We start from the raw sequence: 12,418 nt of genomic DNA, 5'->3' as shown, positions 1-12,418 counted from the left end.
CCCCAGGAGAGACTCCTGATGGACTGTTCCTTGCTCTGATACCCAGGGTGTGACCTCGAGGGCATTCTGTAGCCTCTCAAGATTTTCTCCTCATCTTCAAAAACGGGGCAGTGACAACACCCATCTTGCAGTCATGGTGAGAATGGAAAGTTTCTTGAGATCAGTGGCACTCGAAGAGAGCATTTGAGTTAGACGTAGGAAGTGTGAAAGCGGAAATGGTATTTCTGGCAGATGAGAAAGCACCAAAGATCTCAGCACATTGACCAAAGAGCAATGAGTTATGTCTGGGGCAAAGGAAACATAACGGAGCAGTATTAGGCAAGGAGGTCAACAGGGAAAGCGGCCACGTCCTGTGTGTTTGCAGTACTCACGTTACCTGAAAAGTGCAGGCCTTAATGGAAATGACTCTTCTTTTAAAATAAAGTTTACTTTTAGGAAAAATTATATTAGCTGTATTTATATACTTTTTTGTTCTCTCATGGTTAGTTTTTAGCGTGAGTGGCTGATAAAGGGTTGCAAAAAACCCTTGTAGGATTGCTTACCAAAACCCAAAAGGGTTTGCACAATGTCAGGGGGGCTTTGTCAAAGTTGATGCACGCCCTGGGAGTCAGTCATTTTTGTGCATATCAGTTCATCATTCATGGCAGAAAAAAGGGGAAAAAAAAATGTCTGAGTACCACAAGGATGTGGAATATCCAAGAAAGGGTGTCAGAATCTTTAGCCTCAAGGAACTTACGATCCTTGAAAGTGAGGAATTTTGAAAGGATTGAGGAAATTAGACAATGAAATGTCAAACAAGCAGAAGTGCTAGAAACCTAACTAAATACAACCCACCCACTGCCTCACTGATCTAGAATCTTTAGGGAAGAATTGTCCCACATAAGTGAATTTTCCAGATAACTGTCACTTACCCCGTTAAGCACCCAAAATGTTTTTAAAGAATTTTCAACTATTTGAAATGAAAATCTTCCTCAAATGGATCACATGCTTCCTTGCCTTCTTAAACAGAGAATTCTGAACATGAAATGTAACCTTTTCTTGATGTCTCAGGATCATCACTGTGAAAATCAGTTACTGTACTCTCCTTGGACTCAGCAGTGCTCGCAGGGCTGATTCAGAGGCCCTGCTTGGGGTCCCTTTTACCAGTATCCTCAGAGAGTCAGTGTTTGCGTGTGTTCAGATTTCCCTCTCTCCTGGCTGTCAAGCCTGCATGTGTGACTCAGCGCTCTTTGCAGAGAGTCTGTGTCCGCAAAACCATCCTAACCTCTTCTCATTGTGTTGCTTCTAGTTTCATAACGATCGGTTTGGTGGAACTTTGGGAAAAATGGGATTATGTTCATTCTGACCATGGGATTTCCTTTGGTATATACATCCTGTGATATCAGTTTGGCTTTACTGTTGCCTTTGTGTTGTTGTTGTTTTTTTAATCTTTATTGGAGTATAATTGCTTTACAGTGTTGTGTTAGTTTCTGCTGCATAACAAAGTGAATCAGCTATACATATACATATATCCTCATATCCCCTCCCTCTTGTGTCTCCCTCTCACCCTCCCTATCCCACCCCTCTAGGTGGACATAAAGCACGAGTTGATCTCCCTGTGCGATGCAGCTGCTTCCCACTAGCTATCTGTTTTACATTTGGTAGTGTATATGTGTCCATGCCACTCTCTCACTTCGTCCCAGCTTACCCTTCCTCCTCCCCATGTCCTCAAGTCCATTCTCTACATCTGCGTCTTTATTCCTGTCCTGCCCCTAGGTTCATTAGAACCTTTTTTTTTTTTTTTAGATTCCATATATATGTGTCAGCATACGGTATTTCTTTTTCTCTTTCTGACTTACTTCACTCTATCCACCTCACTACAAATAACTCAATTTCATTTCTTTTTATGGCTGAGTAATATTCCATTGTATATATGTGCCACATTTTCTTTATCCATTCATCTGTCGATGGACACTTAGGTTGCTTCCATGTCCTGACTATTGTAAATAGTGCTGCAATGAACATTGTGGTAGATGACTCTTATTGAATTATGGTTTTCTCAGGGTATATGCCCAGTAGTGGGATTGCTGGGTCATATGGTAGTTCTATTTTTAGTTTTTTTAAGGAACCTCCATACTGTTCTCCATAATGGCTGTATCAGTTCTTAGCAATGCACAACCTTCTGAGACTGAACCAGGAAGAAATAGAAAATATAAACAGACCAATCACAAGCACTGAAATTGAAACTCTGATTAAAAATCTTCCAACAAACAAAAGCCCAGGACCAGTTGGCTTCACAGGTGAATTCTATCAAACATTTAGAGAAGAGCTAACACCTATCCTTCTCAAACTCTTCCAAAATATAGCAGAGGGAGGAACACTGCCAAACTCATTCTACGAGGCCACTATCACCCTGGTACCAAAACCAGACAAAGATGTCACAAAAAAAGAAAACTACAGGCCGATTTCACTGATGAACATAGATGAAAAAATCCTCAACAAAATACTAGCAAACAGAATCCAACAGCACATTAAAAGGATCATACACCATGATCAAGTGGGGTTTATCTCAGGAATGCAAGGATTCTTTAATATACACAAATCAATCAATGTAATACACCATATTAACAAATTGAAGGCTAAAAACCATATGATAATCTCAATAGACACAGAAAAAGCTTTTGACAAAATTCAACACCCATTTATGATAAAAACTCTCCAGAAAGTAGGCATAAAGAGAACCTACCTCAACATAATAAAGGCCATATATGACAAACCCACAGCCAACACCATTCTCAGTGGTGAAAAAATGAAACCATTTCCACTAAGACGAGGAACAAAACAAGATTGTCCCTTGTCCCCACTATTGTTCTTTTTTAAAAAATTGAAATGTAGTTGATGTACAATGTTATATTAGTTTCAGATGTACAGCAAAGTGATTCAGATATACATACATATATATACACATATATATATATTTTTATATATATATATTCTTTTTCATATTCTTTTCCCTTATAGGTTATTACAAAATATTGAGTATAGTTTCCTATGCTATACTATACATAGCTATATAGGACCTATATTTTGAATACTATAGGTCCTTGTTGGTTATCTATTTTATATATAGTAGTGTGTATCTGTTAATCCCAGACTCCTAATTTAACCTCCACTTCCCCTTTGGTAACCATAAGTTTGCTTTCTGTCTGGGAGTCTGTTTCTGTTTTATAAATAAGTTCATTTGTATCATTTTTTTAGATTCCACATATAAGTGATATCATTTGATATTTGTCTTTCTGTGTCAGACTTAGTATGATCATGTCTAGGTCCATCCACATTGCTGCAAGTGGCATTATTCCATCCTTTTTATGGCTGAGTAGTATTCCATTGTACATATATACCACATCTTGTTTACCCATTCATCAGTCGATGGACATTTAGGTTGTTTCCATATCTTAGCTATTGTGAATAGTACATGCTGTTTTTCTAACTCAGCTGTCATAAATTCCCTGAGCACATTTGGGTGGGAGGGCATGACGTAATCACCTTCCAAAGTCCCCACCTCTTGATACCATCACACTGGGGGTTAGAATTTCAACATATGAATTTTTGAGGGACAAACATTCTGTCCATAACAGGCACACACTTGCAGGGATGTTTTCCTCATTTCCCTAATTATTAAGGCAATCCCGTCCCCCTGGGGAAGGCCAGAGAGAGAAAAGGAGAGGCTAGAGACCATCTTCTCCTTTCCTGCCTGCTCTCTGGAAGAGTTGGGTAAGGGTCTCCCTTACCTGCTGAAGCCAGGGCCCCCCTGTGAAACTGTTTTACTAACTGTATTTGTCACACACACAGTATACAAATCTCTTTCCACATCAGTAAATATGACTTTATACCATAATGTTTTTTAAGAACAGAGTCTTCCATTATATGGATGCACCAAATGGATACACAAAATTAACAAATCTATTTTGGACATTTAGATTGTACCCATTTTCTCACTATTACACATGATGCAAGAACATTTTTGCACATAGATCTTTATGTATAAAACCGATTATATCCTTAGGATAAATTCCTTGGGGTTCCATTACCAGGGCAAAGCGTGTGCATATTTTTAAGACTTTTGCCATATTGACATCTGCAATGTATCAAGGTTATACCAACTTGTACTCTAAACATCACTGTGGGATTTGAGTTCCCATCTCCCAGCAATAGGTATTATCACCTTATTTCAACTTTGACAATCTGATAAATGCAGAGGATCAAAGACGATTAAAAATATTTTTTTAGTAATTAAAATATCCCATAGCTTATTGGAATCTACTGGCAGCCAGGATTAGTAGAAGCAATAAAATATTACAAATTGTGGCTACCTTCGACTCAAACCAATAAGAGGAGAATGTGAAGGACGCCTTCTTGCTCTAGGTTCTCCCCCGTAACATACACAATAGATAATAAAGGGAGGAAATAGAAGAAGGCAAAATGAAAGCAATATAAACAACTGTTCAAATGGCCGCCAATGACTAAGCATTTCTAATGTCGGAGGGTGTCTGTGGGGAGCTGTATAAGCATGATCTCTAATCCAGACAGCAGTTCTGCATAGTAAGGGTGGTTATCCCATCTGGCATTTCAGGAAACAGAACCTCAGAGAGGGTAAGATGCTTGATCAGTGCCACACGGCTGGGGAGGGGCAGACCTGGTTCTTATACCCAGCTCTGCCTGAGGTCAAAGCAAGGATAATAAGGACTTACTGTATAGCGCAGGGAACTCTGCTCAATACTCTGGCCTCTATGGGGAAAGAATCTGAAAAAGAGGGGATATATGTATATGTATAACTGATTCATGTTGCTGCATACCCGAAACTAACACAACGTTGTAAATCAATTATACTCTAATAAAAATTAAGAAAGAAAGGCAAGGATATGATTTCCGATACATCATGCAAAACTCAAAAGACCAAAAGTTAAAAGGAAATGGGGTCGTCAGGGAACACACCAGTTTGTATGATTTTCCTTGTTTTGTAAGAAAACGCAGATGGAGAGAGAAGCAAGTCACCAGAGCCACCTCTGCTAAGCTGTGTGACTGTCGGGGTGGCTTGAAGGGGACAGTTCCTCTGCAGCCTCACAGGTTGGTAGTGTCCTCGCTCACACGCTGCAGCTTCCATGACCCACGTGGCCCTGTGGATCCCAGACAGCATGACCAGAGTCTCCTGCTGCCTCCTTCGGTCTGTTCTCGCCTCTGGCTCTGCTTCCATTCTTCTAGCGGCAACGGAAGCAGAAAGAGAGCGAAGACGGGCAGGATTAGGTCAGGCCTGGTTCACCACTGTGTCTTTTTCATTTAGTTAGTGACTGAACCATGACACTGTCATTTTCTGACAGTTTCCTCAGATATTCTTCCCCAGAGCTGCTGATAAGTGCCAGCCAATGAAATGTATCATCTGTCTCTTTAACTGAAGGTTTATACTAGAAACTCTGCAAAGGACCAAAATTCCAAGCCCCTGGGGTCCAGGGGAAAAGTGTCTTCGTTATTCCCATAAATCTTTGTAGTTGTATTCGCTTGCTGCTTCTTACCGTGAGCTTGATGCCGGGCTGAGACCCTGTGCTAAAGAGCAGCTTCCGAGACAGGGTTACTCAGCCTGCCAGAGCTCAGCAACATCCTGTCCCAGGGCGAGGAGGTGGCCACTTGTTCCCAGGAACAAAGGCTGCTCCGGTTATTCCCAAGCCTTCTCTCCTGGTCAGCACCTCCATAGGAATTTTGCCTGAGGCCAGATCCAGAAGGTATCATGTGGTAAGCGTATAAAATGAGATAGATTTTTTTGATGATAGCCATTCTGGCTGGTGTGAGGTGATATCTCAGTGTAGTTTTGATTTGCATTTCTCTAATAATTAGCGATGTTGAGCATCTTTTCACGTGCCTCTTGGCCATCGGTATGTCTTCTTTGGAGAGGTATCTATTTAGGTCCTCTGCCCGTTTTTTGACTGGGTTGTTTGTGTTGATGATATTAAGCTTCATGAGCTGTTTGTAAATTTTGGAGACGAATCCCTTGTTGGTCACGTCAAAGGGGGCCTACTGTGTGGCACAGGGAGCTCTGCTCAATGTAGCGTAACCGCCTAAATGGGAGAGGAGTTTGAAAGGGAATAGATATATACGTATGTACAACTGAATCACTTTGCTGCACACCTGAAACCAACACAACATTGTTAATCAATTATCCTCCAATATAAAATAAAAAGTTAAAAAATAAATGAAATAGAATCCAGTTCCAGAAACAGACAGAGGACAGAAAAAAAAAAAAATCTTGAGGCCAGGGTCTGGAAGATGCTTTAATCACATGGCCAATTTGCTCTGTAACCCACAACTCCCCCCGGAAGGAGGAAAATATTGAGAGGGGCAGAGGAAGGAGACCACCTGGGGAAGCTGAGTGCCCAGGTCCCTGGGGACAATGGGGTTTGGGAGCCCTACCTTCCCCCACCTTGTCTTCTAATCATTTCCATGATTAGAATCCCTAGAATCCCTCACTGGATTTGCTCGTTGGGGGTGTAAGTATCTGGTGTATGTATCTTTTCACGGTTACCACTCTGTGTAGTGAAGGTGTATTTGGGAATGCCCTTCCCAATAAATCTGTGAGCTCACTGAGGCAGAGGTAAGAAGTCAGTCTTGATACACATGAAATCTTTGGAAGTTCAGACCCCGTTACTTTGAAACCTAATAGCCATGGGCAGGCTGAGCTCAAGTTTACTTTGGTTCTGAACAGGAAGCATTTGCCAAGCAAATCAGTCGTGCAAACAAGATGTCGTGAGGATTGTTTAAGTTCCTCAGCAGAACCAAGGATGGAGTGCCTGATAGCACCTCAGAGTTCCCACTTCCCTGCCAGGAATGGGCTCCTATGCATTTATTCATGCAAACATGTGAGTGGTTTCCACCTGGAATCAATTTCTATACCTAGTTACGTTCCAATGGTTTTGAACATAATAAAGTCCTACTTGTCTTAAAGTATTCTAAAATTCTCAAATTTCCTTTTTTTCCCTTAATTAATGATATTTTAGTAAGCATACAGCTAACTGGCCATATATATAATATGTGGTATATAGTTTAGACCATATATATATATATACACACACACACTATAATATGTATGAAAAATATATATGCATTACTTATACACTATTTAGTGTGTGCTATATAATATATATTATGTAATGGTATATATACTCATTATATAATCTTTGTATGTCCGAATAGATCTGTAAATGCACTTGGGTGTATAAACTCTCATGTCCATCTGTAGTATTCAACTTCCAATGTGTACAAAACGAACACTTAGGTTTAGAAATCGAAGTAAGGAATTGTGATGCAGAAAAGGCAAATTACTGAGAGAAAAGAAATAGCACTTCAAGGTGCTCTGGAGTTTACTAAACGTAAAATTCTTTGTCCTCAGTATTTGTACCAAACCAGATCATTTAACAGTTGATTAATTTTTCTTTCTTTCAAGAAATATTTATTGATTATCCATTATGTGCCACATACTTTTCTGGCCAGTGGGAATTAAACAGTGAAAAAAACCGGTGTTTCTGCCCATGTGATTGTAATAGGGATGACAGAAACAAACCAAACACACATGTGTGCATGCGCACACACAACATGCATGCGTGTGTGCACAAAATATGTGGGGGGAACTGATCCGAAAGTCCACGGTCTTTTCACTACACCAGGTTGTCACAGGATCAATAGAATCCAAACCACAAAACTATGCTGTGACAACTGGAAGACAAGATACCAGGGCAGTATTTGAAATCTCCTTAATAAAAAGCTATTTCTACTTTATGTACAGCAGGAATCTATAAAGAAACTCGAGGTTCCTATAATGCATACTCTTGGTATCACTTCTCCTGCCAGTGATATTGGCTTTTGGCTACTGAGCTCCTTCTGTGTGCCAGGCATTTCAAACGTTATTTCACTTAATCCTCTCAAAGGTCTTATGAAGTTTGTATTATTTTCATTTTTATCGATGGAAGGGGAAGCTCTAAGAAGTTAGGTGGTTCATGCAAGGTCCTATGGCTACTAAGTGCTAGAGACTGGTCTCAAATACATGTCTCTCTGGCTTTCACTTCTATCTGCATTCTGCAAAAAAACCCCAAAAAACTCACAGAAAACATAGAAAGGTCTTAAAGACGAAAGGAAAATAATAATAATTTAAAAAAAGGATTCAGGTATCCAAAGAGAAGGTTCATCTTCTGTTCTGGTTATCAACAATTATGTAACAAACCACCATAAAACTTCGTGGTTTAAAACAGTAGTAATTTTTTTAAAATTGGAGTACAGTTGATTTGCAGTGTAGTGTTAGCTTCAGGTGTACAGCAAAGTGATTCAGTTATGCATATACATGTATCTATTATTCTTTCCCATATAGGTTATTACAGAGTACTGAGTCTAGTTCTCTGTGCTATACAGTAGGTCCTTGTTGGTTATCTATTTCATATATAGTCATGTGTATATGTTAATCCCAAACTTCTAATTTATCCCTTTCCCCCTTCCCCTTTTGTAACCATATGTTTGTGTTCTATGTCTGTGGGTCTATATCTGTTTTGTAAGTTCATTTGTATCTTTTATTTTTAGATTCCACATATAAGAAATATCATATGATATTTGTCTTTGTCTGGCTTACTTCACTTCGTATGATAATCTCTACGTCCATCCATGTTGCTGCAAATGGCAATATTTCATTCTTTTTTATGGCTGAGTAGTATTCCATTGTATATATGTACCACATCTTCTTTATCCATTCATCTGTCGATGGACATTTAGGTTGCTTCCATGTCTAGGCTATTGTAAATAGAGCTGCCATGAACATTGGGGTGCATGTATCTTTTCGAATTATAGTTTTCTCTGGATATATGCACAGGAGTGGGATTGCTGGATCATGTAGTAACTCTATTTTTAGTTTTTTAAGGAACCTCCATACTGTTCTCCACAGTGGCTGCACCAATTTACATTCCCGCCAACAGTGCAAGAGCATTCCCTTCTCTCCACACCCTCTCCAACATTTATTATTTGTAGACTGTTTGATGATGACCATTCTGACTGATTTGAGGTGATAGCTCATTGTAGTTCTGATTTGCATTTTTTCCAATCATTAGTGATACCAAGCATTTTTTCATGTGCATGTTGGCCATCTGTATGTCTTCTTTGGAGAAATGTCTATTTAGATCCCCTGCCTATTTTTTTGATTGTGTTGTTTCTTTTTTTGATATTGAGTTCTATGAGCTGTTTGTATATTTTGGAAATTAATTTCTTGTCAGTCCCATTGTTTGCAAATATTTTCTCCCATTCATTTTACCCATAAGTCTTCAGCTGGGGCAGGGTCCAGCAGGATGCGAGCTTCTCTGCTCCGCTCCACATCACCTGGTCCTGGGGCTCAGTCAGTGCTGACTGTGGGCTGGGACCTCAGTTGGATACATGGTCTTTCCATGTGGCAACGTGACTTTCTCATAATATGGTGGGTAGGTTTCAGGGACCAACATCCCAAGAAACAGAATAAGCCAGGTGAAAGCTATATTGCATTTTATTCCCTGGCATTGGAAGTCAAGCAGTATTACTTTTGCAGCTTTCTAAATATTAGAAGACAGTCACTCAGGCTAGTCCTCGTTCAAAGGGAGGTAAATTTGATTCCCTCTTTTAAGGGGGTAAGTGTACAGATATGTCTAAAATTACTATATCTTCTTCAGATTTTTGGATGAATAGTCAACTAGCTTAAGGAAACACAGCAAATGCATGGCAGAATCAGGAGTCAAACCCAAGTCTTTCCAACCTAGTGTAGGTTCTTTCACTCTGATGTCCTGTCAGCCACTGAATAGTCAACTCTAATTCAGCCTGGAAATGTGTGTGACTCTCCACTTTTCCCTCTTTAGAACTTTTGTCTCCCCTAAAGTCATACAGCTAAAATGGGTTTATAAGAGTTTGCCACCGGTCTTAAAAAATATAAAAAGACCATCACATGAATCAAGTCAGTGCATTTTACTGTGCTTGAAAGCCACCTTTCCTAATGTTCTAATAACTCACTCTTGGTATTTCACTGGGGACATAAAATCAGAATTAGAGATGAGTGGATTTTACAAAGAAGACATACACCTTAATGGAACTAGAGATGTGGATGTACCTAAGGAAAATAAAAACTATCCCACATAAATTCAAGACATGATCTGTGCCTGGCTGCAAATAAATTTTGGTTCAGACCATTAATTACTTAAATAATCAATGTAGATGACCCAAGCATCAACATTCAGACTCGGTAAAAGGTAAAGTTTTTATTTCCCTCACCACTTTCTGAAAGACCACGTTCACTTATTTTACCTTAAATGTGCTTACAGGAAGAAGGATCCTATTTTCTAATCTGAAGATGTAGTTCAGTGGCAGCAACACAAAAAGAGCATACATTTTAGAATCATAAAACCTGATCTTCAGTTTCACTGTTTCTACTTATTAGCTGGGAGACCTTGAACAAGTTACATGGGTTTTCTAAGCCTCAGTTTCCTTATCTATAAATTGTAATGAGTAGATGCTGGAACTTGCATAGACATTCAGGATACTGCTCTTGTGTTAGCAAGTGTTTTATCCCATTTTCCAAAGAGCAAGGGGAATATAGCTCCCCTGGCTACCAGGAGAGGGTCTCAGAATCCCATGATATGTCTGGTGAAAGAGTTCAGTTGGGGGATTTGCCTCTTGTTGGCTTGTGGGCATCCTTATTTTCTAACCTACATTTCACTTATAATGCATGTGGTGTTTACCTACCCAAAGCACTGCTGAGAGTGTTAAAATTATATATTTGTACCCTCCTCCGCCAACCACTCAAATCCACTCATATGTCTATCTTTCTCAACTTAATAAATGATACTACCATGTACCTAGTTTCTTAAGATCACAACGTAGGACTCATCGCTTCACACCATCTCCATTCCCCCTTCGGTGCCCCAGCAAATACTCAATTGTCCATTACAGCTGATGTGCCTCCAACCTCTGCTCTCCGATTCCACTGCTACCCCCTGAATTTAAACCCTCATCATCTCCAGACTGAACAAGTGCATCCAATTTCTGCTTCCTCTCCTACCCCATCCTGTACCCCACCTCCCTACATTTTAGATCGCATGCAACAAACAAAAGGATAATCTTTCCAAAGCAAGATTGTGTAACCTGGCTTCAAACCTTTCCCAGTGCCCTTGAACTAAACCCCAGACTCCTCACTGTGGCTTACAGAGCTCTGCCCGCTGAGACCCCTCCCCAGCTCCTGTTCGCCCACCTGCCCATTAAACTTCACCCTATTTCCCTTTATTCTGTTTCTTGCCAAATTTGCCCCTACCACCTCTTAGTAAGTAGTGTACTAGCTGTTTTCCGTATTCAGAAGCTTCATTCCTCTTCCCTCTCAACTTAAATTTGACATACACCAAAGTATTCACCCCATCATTTTTTTCATCATCTTATTTTCATATTCTGCTTAGAGGTTATTACTCCCTGATATTTTCTTCCTATTTGTTTGTTTACTGTCTACCTCTGTCAATAGAATGGGAGTTTCATGAAAAAGGGAACTTCTTTGTCTCATTTATCTCTTTATCCCCAGAATGCCAAGAACAGGCACCCAGCAAACATTTAGTACGTAGTAATTGAAAGGATAGAAAATTCTTCCTCAATTAATAATAAGTATTGCTAGTATTCATAGTATGTCAGGGGACCCTCTGTAAAACAAGTGCATTTGGCTAAGCCTGTTGCAGATATTCTTATGGGTGGAAAGCAACTTCGTAAAGTGGAAAGGGCTGAACTGTGTGGAAGGAGCTGCTCTCCTGCCCCAGGCTCCACCATGGACTCTCTATGACCTTGAGCAAGTTACTTATGTTTTACCGGCCGCAAGTCTCACATTTTTAGTCCTCCCAGGTGGGTGATATGTGATGCTCTCCCAGTGTCCTTTTTGCCCTGACACTTCATGATTCTATACTAACCAACATAAAGTGAGTTAAAATGCATGTCCCAGTTTATTACATTCCTATCACAGTGAGAAAGGAGAAGGGTTGATAAAACAATTCAAAAGAGAGAGAGAGAGAGGAGAGAGAGAGGGATAAGAGGACTTTGATGAGACTCTTAAGGCCATGATATATGATAATTTTTTTATATAGTAGGTGACATTTTTTGGCATCTTCATGCACCTGCTCACTCAGAACGTACTTTCCATATGGTAATACTGAATGTGCAGAGAAAGAAGGAAACTTCCCCAAGGTCATAACAAGTCAAGAATAGCAAAAATACTAACCTCTGTGGGTTTTTTTTGTTTGTTTTGTTTTTTTAAAGAAATTCACGTTCTTTTATTTATTTATTTATGACTGTGTTGAGTCTTCGTTTCTGTGCGAGGGCTTTCTCTAGTTGCGGCAAGTGGGGACCACTCTTCATCGCGGTG

The 12,418-nt window shown here is 39.8% G+C and overlaps 1 protein-coding gene across 2 annotated transcripts in view; it reads left to right on the top strand.

Moving 5' to 3' along the window:
• The window catches only part of CNTNAP5 (contactin associated protein family member 5), an 881,311-nt gene that overhangs the window by 624,027 nt on the left and 244,866 nt on the right, over window positions 1-12,418 (top strand). The gene's annotated exons all lie outside the window — the stretch shown is intronic.

The sequence above is a fragment of the Balaenoptera acutorostrata genome, chromosome 8, assembly GCF_949987535.1.
Source record: "Balaenoptera acutorostrata chromosome 8, mBalAcu1.1, whole genome shotgun sequence".
Classification (NCBI taxonomy): Eukaryota; Metazoa; Chordata; class Mammalia; order Artiodactyla; family Balaenopteridae; genus Balaenoptera; species Balaenoptera acutorostrata.
The sequence above is the reverse complement of the archived record's forward strand: the minus strand, read 5'-3'. Positions and strand labels throughout refer to the sequence as shown.